The sequence below is a fragment of the Camelus ferus genome, chromosome 12, assembly GCF_009834535.1.
Source record: "Camelus ferus isolate YT-003-E chromosome 12, BCGSAC_Cfer_1.0, whole genome shotgun sequence".
In the NCBI taxonomy this organism is placed as follows: Eukaryota; Metazoa; Chordata; class Mammalia; order Artiodactyla; family Camelidae; genus Camelus; species Camelus ferus.
In genome coordinates this window covers 26,879,388-26,896,536 of record NC_045707.1, presented here as the reverse complement: position 1 = coordinate 26,896,536, position 17,149 = coordinate 26,879,388, and the positions used below count along the sequence as shown (strand labels likewise).

General features: G+C 38.3%; 1 protein-coding gene across 3 annotated transcripts in view; it reads right to left on the bottom strand.

Annotated features, from left to right (window-relative positions):
- Positions 1-17,149, bottom strand: part of NELL2 (neural EGFL like 2) — a 287,493-nt gene that overhangs the window by 138,430 nt on the left and 131,914 nt on the right. The window lies entirely within an intron of this gene.

Here is a 17,149-nt window from a genome sequence, read left to right as displayed (position 1 = left end):
TCTTTCATTCATTTTTTAAAAAATTCATTCATTGTAAATTGTAGCGTACATACTTCAAGAAGAGTGGAAACTCCAGCGTTAACATGAGTTTTCTTGCTACTCTTAACAGAATATATCATTCTTAGCTTTGGCTTTCCTAATATATATAGAGACAGACTGACAGACAGACAGACAGACAGACAGACAGAGACAGAGACACAAGGAGAGAAAGACAGAGAGACAGAGAGAGACAAGCAGTAGGAAAATTTGAGACAGGGTGGAGTGTGGATCATGAAATAATACCTATGGGGAAAGGTGAGATAATTTTGAATATTAAGGGGCAGAGGAAACGAAAGCATGAGTAGTTTATTCACGTGGGTAATATTTATTGAATTCTTCCTATGTGCAAAGTGTGAACTTGGACACCAATGGCATAGCCTTGAACGAGACAGATTTAGTATCTGACTTTGCAGAGTTTACGGTTTTTCTGCGAAGAGAGACAAATAATAATCATAGTAGTAAGAGTGATAATAATGTTATGAGAGTTTGGTAAGGATAGTGCCACCTGGAAAAAAAGAGTGAGGGCTGCAAATCTAGTCTTAGAGGCAAGGCAAAGCTTCCAGGGTGGGTGTGACATCTAAGCAGAGGACTAAAGGAGAAGCAGCGTTAGCCACGTGAGATGGGACAAAAAGGAGATTTCAAACAAAGGAATTACATGCAAGTGCTGGAAAGTCAGAGATTTTTATGAACTCAAAGAACAGCAAAACATTCCATGTGGCTAATGAAGTGAGCAGCCAGGTGTTTGGTGGTGTCTTGCAGGCCACGGGAAAGAGTTTGATGTTATCTTGTGGTCAGTGGAGATCTGCTGAAGTTTTTTAAATCAATGTTTTATGTGCCATATGTGTGCAAGGTATAAAATCTACAAGATACAGTAGAGCGCACAATAAAAGTAAGTCTGGCCCTCAGCCACTCAGTTCTCCCACTCCCAATCCCGGGACAAGCACGGTTACTGATCTCCGGTGCGACATTCTGGAGATACTCTAGACCCACATAAGCACAGGCACGGGGGAGGGTGTGCTTTTCCTCCGAAGGGCGTCATGCAGGGGGATGAGATAACATGAGATGCTGAGCGAGATGTTTTTAATGGCAAGGTAGAGGATAGATTAGAGAAGAGAAAACTGGACGCTAGGAGGAAGCCCTCTTAGTATTTGGGGTCCTGTGTCTGTGACAGTCTATTCTAGTTGAATATGGAGAGAGTGCGGCAGATTCAATAAATAAATAAGTAAACTGACTGGACACCTGCAGACGAGGGAGGGAAGCTCTCAAAGAAAACATCTTCTTTCTCAACGACGAGGTGGATGTGCACTGTGGGGAACTGGAGGAACGCATTTGGGTTACAGCAGAGTATGGTGTTAGACATGTTGTTTTGGAGGAGCTTATGACATATCCAAGTAGAAATGTCCAAGAGGCACTTAGCTATGCGGGCCTAGGGCTCAGGAGAGAGGACAAGGCTGGAGATCAAAATGTGGAAGTCCTAAGCAGAGAGACAGTAATTAAAGCCACGGGGTTAAACAGCATCACCCAGGGAGAGGGCGCAGAATGAGGAGGAAGGAAATTAAGACAGAGTCCTGCAGGACATCAACGTTTAAGGGACAAGTAAAGAAAAGAGATTGAGAAAGACTGCTCAGAGTGGTAGCAGCCGAACTAGAAGGCTGCTGGAGGTAGATGAATGTTGAAATAGTGGTAGTTATCACCTTTTCAACACACTGTGTCTGGGGAGTCTGCAACTATCTCCCCAAGAAAGAAGTCACAACTCTAAAGTTTCAGTGTACTTGGTGGCTAGAATATAGGCCTGTAACCTAGGACTGCCCCTCAGGGACACTCATGCCAAACTTCAGTTCAGAAGAGAACTCATGACTCAGCACGGCTGTGACATCTTCTAACAGGCAGGGTGGAGAAGGCACTGGGCACTCAGGGCGGTGGGAATGGGACAGTCCTGGGTGTCAGCAGTGAAAAGTGGTGGTATTTATGTGAGTTGTAGCGCTGAGGTCAAGAGGCAGAGGTAGTGGGGTTTGTACCCAGATGTGACAGGTGTTGTCCCTTAGCATCATCCAGAGCTGTCCTCCCAGACATACTGTGATCCACCCAACATCCTTCAATATATTCCTCTTCTGCTTACACTGCCAGTGTGGATTCTGTTGTCTGCAACTCTGTCTCCTGATCAATACAGCATGCTGTCATGAAGGCAAGGTAAATAGGTGTCTGAAGGAGGGAGTGATCAATAGAGTTAATTGCCGCCTAGAGGTCAAGCAAGAGACAGACTGAAAGACGTCTGACTTAACAATCTAGAAGTCATCTGTGACCTTGGTGAGAGCAGTCTGGAGGGGATGTGGGACGAAAAATCTCGACTGAAGTGGGTTAAGGAGAGCATCTGACATGGAGAAAAAAAGATAGTGAAAACTGATCACACCTTTAAGAAATCTGGCTCTAAAGAAGGAGGGTAGTAACATAAAAGCTAAAAGAGGAGGTGGGTTGATGGAGAAACTTAAGCATATTTAAAAGCTGATGGGAAGGGACAGACAGAAGCTGAAAACTGAGTTCAGGAGGATAACGGACGGAGCAGGTTTCCTCTGAAGACAGGGAGACATGAGATCAGTACTGAGAGGGACCTGCTACTCCCAGGAGGGGGAGTGTCCATCTCACTGAGACCAGGGAGAAGGAGGAGAGGGTGGGTGGATGCATGTGGGCTCACGTAGTGAGAGCAGCAGGACGAGGAAGTCAGTTTCTGTTTTCTGTTTGGTTGGTAAAGAGGACAGCTGCTGAGGATGAGGGAATGAGTCGAGTCGACGGTCTGCAGGGCATGGTGAAGGTCTGAGATGACCCTTGTAAGGAGTGCCAGGAACCTGCGCTGGGATGCATAGTACAGTCACAAGCAGGGGTGGGCACCCAGCTAGGGTTGCTAACCACCCACATACAGCTGTGTAGACCTACCATCTGCCATTTCTGTAACACTTTGAGTCTTACAGTGCATGTTCATATGCACTGTATGTTCATTCTCACAATAACCCTGCGACCTAGTCACAGGCAAGACACCTGTTCAAAGTTGAGAAGTTTCCCAAATGTTTGCTGTAAGTCATGGTTGGCAAATCCAGAGAAGAATCACTCCATGTAACCCTCTGTTCTTCCACAATCCGGTCTCCATCCTTGCTAACTTACTAACACACCTGGACAGAAGCCTCCTCTAAGCAGAAAAACTCCAAAACTCATCTTGCTCTTTCTCTTGGCTTACTTTTCTCTGCCAGTCTAACTTGGATTCACTCTTCAAGGCCCAGATGAAGTCCAGTTCCTCCACAGTGTCTCCCTAATCTCTTTGGCCACAGGGAATTCATCTGTCTCTACTTCCGTACTTTTTATGGGGCGGTGGAGAGGGGAGGTAACTAGATTTATTTATTATTTACTTATTTATTTTTAACAGAGGTACTGGGGATTGAACCCAGGACCTCGTGCGTGCTAAGCACGTGCTCTACCACTGAGCTATGTTCTGCCTCCCTCTATTTTTTCACTTTTTGTCTGTGCTTATTCATAGCTAGTTAGTAGCTGTTTTGATAAATCCAACTTACTTGCAACTGATGTACAGACAGGCTCTTTTGAAAGACTGCCTTGTCATGGTAAATTTGAAAATTCATCAAGTTTGGGGGGATGGTATAGCACAGTGGTAGAACACATGCTTAGCATGCACAAGGTCCTGAGTTCAAAAAAAAAAATCCCCAGTACCTCCACTAAAAAAAATATGTAAATAAATCTAATTACCCCCAAAGAAAAACCAATGAATAAATAAATAAACAAATAAATAAATAAAAATCATTAAGTTGAACAGCATTCTTTCCAAGGAGGCAGATTAGTATTTTTAAGTATTAAAAACTAATTTAACAAATATATATTTATTTTGCCAAAAACAAGGGTTTGAGTCATTGCCATATCCAAATTGCTGCTCATTCAGAGTTATGAGATTAATCTAAACATTACATCAGTGCTTTCATGAAAGATATGAAGCCACTCCAATTTCCAATTGTTTGTTTATACACAAATCACTGACTAAATTGCATTGCTAAATTTGACAATTTTAATCAACATTTCATGCTGATTAGGAAGTATGGCCTCACAACAACTTGGTATAAACAAACATGTATGTTCCACAATTTCAGTCCCATTTCTTTACCGTAACACTCTTATTTAAGGATATGCACAATTTGTAAAAATCTGTTTAAGAGCACAAACTTCGTATTAAAGAAAAATTTCTTGGAGGAAATTTAGAATGGAATAAGAAGTAAAAATGAAAATATTCTTCAGTATTATCAAAATCCCAGGGATCTAGTTTTACATCACACCAATGAATAATGATGCAGTTTAGAACCGTTATGTCCTGGTCTCTTTCCCAACATTTCATGCTCATTCAGGGTAGTGCCAATTTTCTAACTGCCCCTTGTGTCCAAACATATGAGGCTGTTTTTGCTCTGGGATAGTCATTTGCCCAAAAAAGTCAAGTCCTTCTCCACGTAACTCAAATCTCTCACTTGCCTCTGACATTTAGTTTTGTGCAAAACTACTTCCCGCAATTCACAGCTATTGTGGTCTCCTAAAAACTTATTCCTATTTCTGCTCATAACAGTTAACAATGAAACTAACATTGACGCTGGTGTTTGTTGCTTTGACCATGTCATTTCATTTTTCTTCACAACATCACATGTTTTCACAACAGATACCAAACATCATCTCAGGACCCTTGAATCAAAGTTAGATTTATTTTATTTGCACAATTTTTCTGTATTACTAGCTATACTGTTTTCTTGCCATTGACCATGTTCAAAATCCATCTCCTGTCTCCAAGCCTTTTCTCCCCAATGTCCTTGCTGCTCATGATAATCTTATTTTACATTGGAATTGGTCTTCTTCTGAAAGCTAATGAATACATAAAGAGAGGAAGAGAACTGTAAAAGGAATGCTAATAGCTGTGATTCATTTTAAGCAACATTTGCTAATTGACATCAATACTTTTAACAAATATAACTAGAACAGATGACCTGGATTTCTCGAAAGGCTAGACAGAGATGGTATTTATAACTTAATCTCTAAATTATAGTTCCTTAAAACTTAATGAATTTGCAGAAAGACTTTTCCATCAATTTAAATTTTAAAAAAATTGTTCAATGTGCAATGTGTCACATATCATTCAAACAGATTCTTTTCCAGAGGTGGATTTTTTTAAAAATGATTTTTGTTTATTTAATGAAAAAAAAAAAAAAAGAACCACTGCTTCACAGAAGACACCTACAACAGATTTTCTTAATTCTAAGCAGATGTTTTCTCCCTAATATTAAAAACAAGTACACACACCATGTAATTATCAAGTATTTTAACCTGCTACTCATTCATAGAAAAATAACATGAATTCTCATGGTTACAAAATTTTATCATATAATTTGCAAAAAGAGAACAAATTATACATACTCTGTACCCAAGAACTTGTTAGACGATTATTCACACCAGGAAGGAATTTGGCATAAAATGGTTTGGTTCTAGAACTAATTCATGGTCAGTCAGTTACTAAATAGATAACGATCTCATTATAGTTGGCTTATAAAATAAGACACTATCACATGGGCTTTGAGAGTATTGCTGCCTCAGGTTTCCAGTAAACTAATAATATCTTAATTTCAAAAATAAATTCGTGTTGCATGAATTGACTAACACACTGGAAGTAATAAACGTATGCATGAAACAGAAGTTCAATGGCAAACTTACACCAACAATTTATTTTTCTGGAAGGCATTTTCACCTAGTTAATCTTACTTAACCTCTGCTCCCCCAACAACCTTGTGAGACAATTTCTCCCTATTTAATAGGTGAGGAGACTGAGGCTCAGATATATGAAGTGATTTGCACAAGTTCCCACAGTGAGTAAATAGCAGAGACAAGAATTAAATTCAAGTCTGCTTGTGCAATGTTCTTTCCATAATATCAAAACTGCCTGCCAGTTGTCAAAAATGGAAAGATTTTGATTTGATTATATAAAGATTTTATATTCCTGTCTATTAAATCCCCACATTCCTTCTGACGTGTACTTTTTAAAAATAATTACAGGCAGCAGTACATATAAATCTGCAAAGCATCCATCCAGGTACCAGAATGACTCTCTATGCACAAAGAGTTGTACAAAATAGGTGTTTGTTCTGATTGACTTTTCAGCGTTGACAGAATGGACTAGTAAAAGGATGACAGTTATAAGCGCTTGTTGAACACTGGCACGCAGTAAATGTTTCCATCATACTACAAAGCAATGCAAAGGTTAAGACATCTGTTGAGAATAGTAGGCCAAACAAAACTCAAAATCACACCAGAAATTCAATAACGTTACAGGTTATGGTTACAGATTTTTTTGCCCATAAATCAAAGGCCTCACTTCAACATCACCCAATTATCTGAGTGCACCCTGAGCCCTTCTTTGGGTCCAGGAATAAATCAGTACATCCAATCACTGCCCACTACCCTACCCCTGGGCATCCTCAAGGCTCTTCCCATGAATCTCTGCCAAAGCTAATACATATCCCTGTGTTCCTACTTTTGTCCCTTTGCAAGAAGCTCCCATCCCCAAACTACAAAACTCTTGAGACACCACACATCATCTTTTTCAGTCTTCACAGCATGTTCAGAGCTCCAAAAAATGAAGCAGAAGAAAAAGTTCTTCTACCTAATTTTGTTTTGTTCCTTGGGACCCAGGCGCTGCAGTATCCTTGTTCTAAATGTAAGTGTTTATCCCCTTCCCCTCATCACATTATGTCTCTCCCACCATTCAGTATTAAGCCCAAAGGTTCAGGCAGCCTTTACAGACCTCTACATAAACCCTTTTCACCGAAGTGGGGAGGTGGACATGGAAATGCTACTGGCATCTAACGGGCGGAGGCCAGGGAGGCTGCTACACATCCTACAATGAACAGGGCAGCCCCCTACAACAAAGAATTCTCTAGTCCAAGATATCAGTAGTACTAAAGTGGAGAGATCCTGGTTAAAACCAACACCACTGTGATACAGAGGGATACATGACCATACAGGCTCAACAGTTCATCTGTCTAGGGAGACATATATTCATTAAAGATTCAAAATTAATAACAATTTTTGAAAATTCATCCTTAGAAGGACGTCAATATAGAACTAGTTTAAAATGATCCTTTTCAAACTTTAACGTGCGTAAGAATCACCTGGGAAGCTTGTGAAAATGCAAAATTTTGAGACCCAATCCAGGCCTACCAAAACAGAATAAAGGCTGCGTCCAGGATCTGTATTTTTAACAAGCTCTTTGGATGAATTTGATGCAGCTTGACCCTCTAAACTCTGAGCACTCTGAGATATTAAGTTGAGGACATGAAATTGTATACTAATGAAAATGTACTAAGACTGTGAACACTAAAATTCTTCTCCTGTTGAACATATGGTTAAAAAACACTAGATAGCTACTAAATTATTAAGATGATAAATTAATAAACTCTATGCCTTAAACCAGTGCCCTTCAAATTTTCATATGCATAGAAATCACCTGGAAATCTTGTTAACATGCAGCTCTGAGTCAGTAAGTCTGAGATAAAGTATGAGATTCTGCATTTTCAGCCAGCTCCCAGGTGATGGTCTATATTGCTGGTCCTTGGACCAGCATGTTGAATAATAAGGTCTTTTTTTTTTAATTGAAGTGCAGTCGATTTACAATGTTGTGTTCATTTCTGGTGTACAGCATAGTGATTCACATGTGTATATATGTATGTGTGTGTATATATATATACCTTTTCATATTCTTTTTCATTATAAGCCATTACGAGGTATTGAATATAGTTCCCTGTGCCATACAGGAGAATCCTGTTGTTTATCTACTTTATACATGGTAGTTAGTATAAACAAATCCCAAACTCCTAATTTACCCCTTCCTACCCCATATCCCCTCTGATAAATAATGCCTTAAAAAACAACCACCAAAAATCTATAAAGACAAGGGCCACTTATTTTAACGCAGCATAAAACTTTCAATCACAATTCTCATTTCCATGTGCATCTGGAAAATGGGCATAGACTTTAAATGGTACCTCCCCTAGAAAGTCAGCTCCATGAGAGGAGGCGTCAATTGGTTTTGCCCACGACTTCATGACCAGCACCCATTCAAGGTCTGGCACATGGTTTGTACTCAATAAATAATGGAAATAAATGAATGCAGGACAGAGATTCTCTATACGAAGTCTAGTGATAGAAGCCAATCATAAATCAAAATCCCAAAAAAAGCCTAGAGATCCACCTCAGACAGAAGAAAGTACTTGTTTTTAACCCTATTTAATACACAGATGTATCATTAATTGAGAACTGATTTATGATTTTTCCTCTACAGGGAATCCAAAGTGATCATGAACTCCAATAGACTTAAGTATGAGTATTCAATAGAAATGTGCATTCTTTGGGGGAAAAAAAACAGCTGACCATAGAAGTCACACAAGTATGATGTTTTGTTTCAAAAGGATAATACATGGATAGCACTGACTGCTTCCTCAACTTCCTATGCATGAGAAACTATGCCTGAGAAGAAATTCAGAGAAGTTTAATTTTTATTAAGTTTGGTTTTAAAACTTCAATGTCCTCCCTTCATATCAGAGGAGACCCTGGCTTCTAAGAAAAAATACCCTTTTCCTCTGATTGAATATCTTAATGTAAACTTAATCAAGTTTAAAAATGAATAGAAATTGTTTTTGAGTTAGAGAAAGCTAAAGTTAAGCAACACAGAGAGTCAATGATGAATGAGCCCAGAACTGTTAATGCAAATTCAAATTCAGCTGTGTCACTTGATAGGGATGTTCAGAAGTTCTGCACTGAAACTCCTCAATTGGAGAAGAAATGATTTTCATGAAAACACAAAACAAAACAAAACAAAACAAAACAAACCAAAACAAAACAAAACAAAACAACACAAAACAAAACATTACTTTATCAGCATTATAAACACGTTAAGGAGATGTTCCTCAATGCCTAAAAACACTTAAATGTTTCCATATATCATATAAATTCTGAAAGCTGCTTTATGTGGCAACTTTTTCACTTGATTGGATGGGTAGGTGATGCCATTAAAAGGCTAATTCACATTTGGAGACATCAGAAATGCTTTTCATATTCTCCTTTTTTTTGGCTAATTTTTAACTGTGATGGTTAATTTTATTTGCCAACATGACTAGGCCATGAGGTGACCAGATGTTTGATCAAATATTATGCTGGGTTTGTCCGTCTGTGAGGGTGCTTCTGGATGAGACTGACATTTGAATTGGTGGACTGAGTAAAGCAGATGGCCCTCCCTAATGTGGGTGGGCTTCATCCAATCAGTTGAAGACCTGAATAGAACAGAAAGGCTAAGTAAGAGGGAAAATTTGCCTGCCTGACTGATGAGCTAGGACACCAGTCTCCTGTACTTGGTCCCAAACTTACACCTTTGGCTTTCTTGATCCTCAGGTCTTTGGATTTTGACTTAAACTACATTATCAACTCCCCTGGTTATCCAGCTTGCTTCTCAGCCTCCATAACCATAAAAGTCAAGTCCTTATAAATCTCTCTCTCTCTCTCCTGTATCTCTTATTGTTAAATATCTCCTATTGTTTCTATTTTTCTGGAGAACCCTGATTAATACAGTATGCTTGGACCTTTTTTATTTAAGAAACTCTACCATAACACCCAACAGACCCTGCATCATTAACCATAGTTTTGAAAGCTACAACATCTGCTAGAATTCCCTAATTAATCCCATTGGGCTAGGTCCTCTGTTATCTATCCCTACTCTGTTAGCAGACTCCCATTAGCTCCAGTGGGCTAGGTTTACAGAGAATTGAGCTCATTCTATATATTTTACTTCACATCTCTTGGAGCAAGTCTGTGAGGCTATCACTCATCTTACTCTTAAAGAAATCTTCTCAGATTGGCTCTATATTCCATAATTAATGATATGCAGATACAGGCTATGTCAGGAATTCATTACTAAGGGAATCAGGGTGTGAAACTAAGAAAAAAAGAAAGAAGGAAGGAAGAAAAGAAAGAAGGAAGGTCAGAAGGAGGGAGGAGAAGGGCAGAAGGGAATGAAAGAGAGACAGAGTTTGTTTTCCCAATGTCTTCCTGTGTGGATTATTTACCATGGTCTCAGCTCATCACAGTTCCTCTAATGTGAATGAGTTGCTTTTTGAGTGGACTACAATTTTTTTCTCCCTTTCCAGAAACATTCTATTTTTAAAGCCAGTTAGCTGCTTAAAAAAAGTCTTTCTAAAGAAAAATCTATATGCTACTCTTACTTATAAAAATAAGAATTAGATTAGGTATCTAATGAGTAAATTAAAAGCAGTAGAAGTTAAAAAACACCAGATTTCAAGATAGAGGACAGGGGTTTACTGTTTGCTGTCTGAATAAGAGTGATTTGGGGAAAACCACTTTATTTCCAAGCTCTTCCATTGTTTTCAACCACAAAACAGAAGATTACAATAATGCCTGCATCATAGGACTGCTGGACGAAATAAGATGCTGTATGTGGAAAGCATTCTAAATGTCTCTAAAGAACAATATGGTTATTAGTTGTTGGTGTTGTTTTTTATTATAGCCTTATTGACAAACAACAGCAGGAAAGAAGAATACAAAATAGAAACAAGTAGAGAAATTACTTGTTTTCCTTAAGATTTATGGTCACAGTACTTTGTACATGGACAAGAATCTACTGAAATGCACAACAAAAAAGATCAAAGAGGTATCACTAGCCAAAAGAATCACTTAAAAAGACAGGAATGGGGTGGGAGAAGGCGGTGTCTCATTTAGTGTCACCGGTAAAAAAAAAAAATAGGTATTTGAATTGGATACCTAAATATAATAGTTTATAGTTTATGTTTGAAGGTGTGCCATGCTTAGCACATAGCAAGTGAACAAATGTTTATTTTGATTCCAAGCTTCACGTTCAACTGGCATTTACTAAGCACCTTCTACCTGCCAAACATTTGATGTTCAACTCAGTTGGTTTGCAAGTTGTAGATGAAATTCAAACCTTAGGCAAAAAGCGAGTTCAGTAAAAGCAATGGTGGATATAGGAAAATCTGGGATTTGTAGTCCTTTTAATATGCATGCCATATATTGGTATAATGAGTGTTATAAATGAATAAATTCCTTTCCTAGCACTACTTAAAATACTTTTTAAAGGACAATATATACCAATTTAAAACGACTGAATCCCTTTTTAGCTATGAAAATCTATATGACAGTTAAATTTTTTTATGCAATATAAACACAATTCAGTAAGTTCAATACTTATCCTGAATAAATTCTTTAGTGATGAGGTAGCCTAAAGGTGCTGACCTGTTCAGCGATCTAAGCGTTTCAAGCCACCAATAAATATTTCTTAATCTCTAAATTATCTATCTCTATTTTAGAGGTTTGGGAGAATTCAAGAAAAATAAAGAGTCTTTGACCACAAAACACTTACAGGTGGTAGAAATATATACAAATAAACACATACAAATCCCTTAATAAATAATATAGTATATAGTAAAGTATTACAACCGGACAATTAGAAATAAACCAGCATATAAAGCGGTATTTATTCTTCATTCAGATAAAATAAAAAATAGATTTCAAAAATTAAATCTATGTGCACCTAACTCATTAAGGAAATCTTCAAAAAAATAAAAATTGAGCATTCTAAAACAATAATTAAATTACAGATAGACCAAAAAAAGCAAAAGGCATTTTTGTCAGACTGCATTAGTTTTCTAGGGATAATGTACGAAGGCATCACAAACCGGTGGTTTAAGCACGAGAGATTTATCGTTTCACAATTTTATAGGCTAATAGCCAATAGTCCAAAATCAAGGTGTTGGAGGATTGCACCCTTTTAACAGCTGAGAAGGACAATGTCTCCATGCTCCTCATCTTGCATCTGGCGCTTTACTGGAAATCTTTGTTCCCTACCTTGTAGGGGCATCGCCCTAACCTCCGCCTTCATGTTCAGATGACATTCTCCTCATGTGTCTGTATCAAAATCGCTCCACTTTATCAGGACCACAGTCATATTGGAGTAGGGTCCACTATTGTCCAGTAGGACTTCATCTTAGCTAATGACATTTGCAACATCCCTGTTTCCAAAAAAGTTCACATTCTGAGGTACTACAGCTTAAGACTTCAACATATGAATTTTTGAGAAGCACGATTCAACCCACAACACAGATGATCCATCGAGAGGAAAGAAAATGATGAAATACTGGATGTGACCAGCTAAGAATCAACAGATTAAATACCTGTGTGGGGCCAGGCAGCAGAGAGCTTTGGAACCTTGGCAAAAGAGTGTGAGCTTAATGTGTTGAGCAATAAGGAGGCACCATGATCATGGGCTCTCAAGTAGAAGAAATGGTGTTTTGTAAACATTAATCTGGAGAATGGGTCCTGGTTGCGCAGAAGGGAGTGAGACACTAGAGAGAGGATGACTAAACAGAAGGTGGAATGAATGATATTTGGCAGCAGCAGTCAGAATGAAACAGATAAGATGAATCTGAGAGAAGCTGGTCCATCAGTAAGGGATTATTCTTTTAGGGGGTTCAGATTTCCTATAGTCTCATTAATTTGAAGAAATGTCTTTCAAACTTCCTTTCATTAATAAGGCATCAATTACCTACTTTGCTCGTTATGAGACAGGAAGGGGGCAGGGCACAGCCATTAAAGGAAAGATACAGCAATTAACATCAAAATGGTGGAAGATTCAACCCCCAGTAGTCCTTGAGGCTCAAGACGGTGGGAGATTTAACTTCTAGCAGACCTTGAGCTTCATTATACGCCCATTGTAATATATTAACATGGTGAATAACATGCCCACAGGCGCCATGACAGTCCCAAGGCTAGCCACAAAAGGTCAAAGAGTGGGAAATGGCCAACTTCCTGGGAATCCCAGCCCCTTCCCCAGGCTACTTAGATTGGTCCTTCCACTTATTAGCATATGAAGCCACAAGCCCTTAAAAATTGGCAACATGGTGCCTCGTGCCCTCTCTCTCTCCTTCGGAAATGGCCCGCACTCTGTCTATGGACTGTGTACCTACTTTTCCTCTAATCTGAGCACCCAACCCCCATACCTCATGGCCTTTCTCTTGCTTTTCGGCGTATCTCTAAGTAAATCTACCCTCACTCAACTGTGGCTCGCTCTTGAATTCTTTCCTGTGCGAAGCCAAGGACCCACACTTGGCGGGGCATGTCCCAGGGGCTCAACCGAAGCCTGGGACACGGCCCTCCTCCACCCACATCCATTTTTCCTGCATCAGTTATACCTGACATGCAACTATATAAATAACGCACCTATGCAGACTTACTTTCCTGTTCTTAGTGTAATGCCAAAAGCTTGGATAGCAACAATGCCAGGAATTTTAAGGGGTTTGGGAAATGGGAAAAAGCTTCTTCATCATAATGTATTATTGGGTTGACACAGCTATAATCCCTGGCACCTATTATGCATTGAAGAAAGAAACTTACCAAATAAACGGCTTCTGAAGACATTATCTAAAATGGAATGCCAAGACGGTCCTAAAATAATACTTAAGAGTGTAATGTCAAGAGGGAAGTGTAGTCAAAATCAAAAGCTCCCACATTTCTCAATTTAAAATGAAGACATGCAGCAAAGCATCATTCTGAAAAACACAACATCCAACCTAATTTTTGACAATTTTTACTGGCAAGCGATCAAATGAAAGGGAAAGTAGTAAAAATTTTGGTAAGACTCATAGGGAATGAGGGATATTGAATGGATGGAGATGGATAAATAATTTTTAAAAGAGAAATATGATAAACGTACAGTTCACAAGAAACATAAAGTAGGGTAATATACTTTCAGATATTTTAGATCCTTAATATGTAAAAGCTGGATGAACCATCAACTCATAAAATCTTAATTTAAACCACATTTATAAATATCTAAGGAATTGCAAAACTCAAAACAAGAAGCTATCATGTGCAAGGCTGAGATACTGGGGGTGGGGGCAGACAACTGAAAAGGGAAAAAAAGAAGCAGGAAAGAAAACTTTTCCTTAGTCTCACTTCCCCTTAAGCTACTGCTCTCTCTTTCTCCTTCCTTTCACATCCGAAATGAATTCTCTTCCTCCATCAGATCCATTTTCCCCATTATGCAATACTGAATATGCTTCAAGCTGGCTTTTGTCATCACCTTTGCATCCAAATCACCATAGCTGATCCATAAAGTTCAATGCAAAGGACATTTTTCAGTCTTCATCTTTCTTGATCTCCCAGAAGCATCTACTTTCTTGAAATCCTCTCTTTCCCTTGATTTCTGTGACACCACCATCTCTTCTCTTCTTCCTAATTTTCAGCCATGACTTTGCTGTCTCCATCACCAAATCATCTTTTTTTTTTTTAAAATAAAATGCTTTGAAATTTTTCAAAACTCTCTAGGTAATTTCTTCCATTTCCTCAACTACCATTTATATGCCAAAGAATCCCACAGTTTATGTACAACCTAAGCTTCTCTGAACTCTACATCCAAGTATATTCAACTAGCTACTCAACTGCCTACTCGTCTGTCCCTTGGGCACTATAACCCAACATGACGATTTTCCCACCATATCTGTTTCCCAAGTGAACAGCACTATCATCTGCCTATTGCTCGGGCCAGAAACCTGAGCATCAACCTTGAAACCTCTCTACTTATCATCTACTATCGCCAGTTAATGATCGAGACTGGTTTTACCTCACACGTGCTTTCAGATACACCCACATCTCCATCTCCATTTTTACTGCAAGCCACCCCTGTCTCCCATCCACTGGTTTCCCACACCTAGTCTTACCTTCATTCAAAAAATTAAAAATAGAACCACCATAAGATGCAGGAATTCCACTTCTGGGTATTTTTCCAAAGAAAACAAAAACACTCATTCAAAAAGATATGTGTACCCCTACACTCACTGCAACATTATTCACAATAGCTGAGAAGGGAAGTATCCTAAGGGCCCATCAATAGATGAAAGGATATAGACTATGTGGCATTCACACACACACACACAGGAATATAACTCTGCCATAAAAGGGACGAAATCTTGCATGTGTGACAACATGGATGGACCTAGATGGTACTATGCTAAGTGAAATAAGTCCGACAAAGAGAAGTGCCATATGATTTCACTTATATGTCATATCTAAAAAACAAAGCAAATGAACAAAGATAACAAAACAGAAACAGATTCGTAGATACAGAGAATAAACTGGTGGGTGCCAGAGGTGAAGGGGGAAAGTAAACTGAGTGAAATAGGTGAGGTATAATAAGAGGATCTAACCTCCAGTTATAAAATAAATGGGATGTAATGTGCAACATAGGGAATATAGTCAATAATATTGTAATAACTTTGTATGGTGACATGGTGACTAGACTTACCATGGTGATCATTTTGTAATGTATCAAAATATCAAATCACTATATTGTACACCTGAAACTAATATAATATGTAATTCAATTATATTTCAATTTAAAAAAATTCTTAAGGTTAGCAATTACAATAACCAAATGAAAAAGAAAACCAAATCTGATCAAACTACTTCAGAACCTATTATCGTGAATAACAAAAGATACACTAGAAGTACTCATGTATAAAAAATTCAAGATCTCTATAATGAACCAACAAGTTTTTCCATCATTTTCTTAGCTTTTGAAGATTACATCCTTAAGTCACAAATACATAACGAGGAGGTTTACAAACCATTTCTCAGTATAATCCATTCAGAATGGGAAACGGCTGCCATTTTGTGCTACAGATAAACATGCAGATAAACAGTGATCAAGTCTTTACAATTAAATCAATTTTCAACAGGTTGCATTGATAAGTAATTTAATCTAAATCTCTGGCCTCTTCCCTTGAATTCTTTCCTGTCTCAATAAAGGGCAACATCATCCATGTGTTGCTCAAAATCAAAACCTTGACTCTCCTTCACCTCTCACCCTTCTCCTCTCTGTAATTCTCCTCCACAATAAATTACCTGCAAGTATTGTTGGCTCTACTTCCAAAACATATCATGAATACGCTCCTTCTCTTTAACTCTCCTATCACTTTCTTAACCCAGGCTGGCCATCAATATCCTTGCCTAGACTTTTTCAAAAGCCTTCCAAATGGTCTTCTCTCTACCACATCTAACTCCATAGTTCATCTAACACATTGCAGCCAGAGCTATCCGTTTTGATACAAGTCTATGCATATCACTCCCCTACTAGAGGAATTGAAAATAGTTAGAGCCTGCCTACATTACCTGGTCCCTACTTGATTCTCTAATTGCATCTTAAATAACTCGTCTGCTCCACCACACTATCTTCCTTCCTGTTTCCAGAACATCAAAGCTAGTTACCATTTAGGGTCTTTCTACCTGTTATTCTTTCTAGTTGGAATGCTCTGTTCCAGATCCTTCCATGCTATTTCCTTACCATCAAGTCTCAAGTCAACTGTCAATACCCTCCCAACCTCAGCCCCAGAAGCTTTCCCTGATCGTCTCATTTAAATTAATCTCCAGTTAGTCTCTATCACATCATCTTGTTTCATTTTCCCTTATTATTAATTGCAAACTTAAATTACCTTCTCTGCTTCTAAGTTACCCATTTATTCTCTGTTTTCTCCCTAGAACATAAGCTCCTGAGCACAGGAACCTTATCAACCTTATTCACCATTTACTACCCAGTGCCTAGAAATGTGCTTGGTACACAGTAGGTGCTCACTAAATATTTATTACAAGAGTAAATATACTTAACAACTACAAAAAAAGCAGCAGCTCAAAATATAAATAATGATCATAAAATAAAGGTTCAAAAAGAGGTATCATGAATTTATATCGTGATTTCATATTATACATATCAACAATATCAGTGGAATTTATTATATATTAGAGATCTCAAATAATAGTGAAAATACATTATCTTACTGAGTAAGTTTAAGTTCATTTCTAATATAAAACCTTTCAAAATGAGGAGTTTTTAATAAATCTGCATGATGAATGGGGAAGGGAAGCCATATGTCTTTCCTTTGGCAAAAATGGAATAGTCTCTTTAGGACTGCATCAGAAGCACTTAAAGAATACACTGCGACAAAAGTCA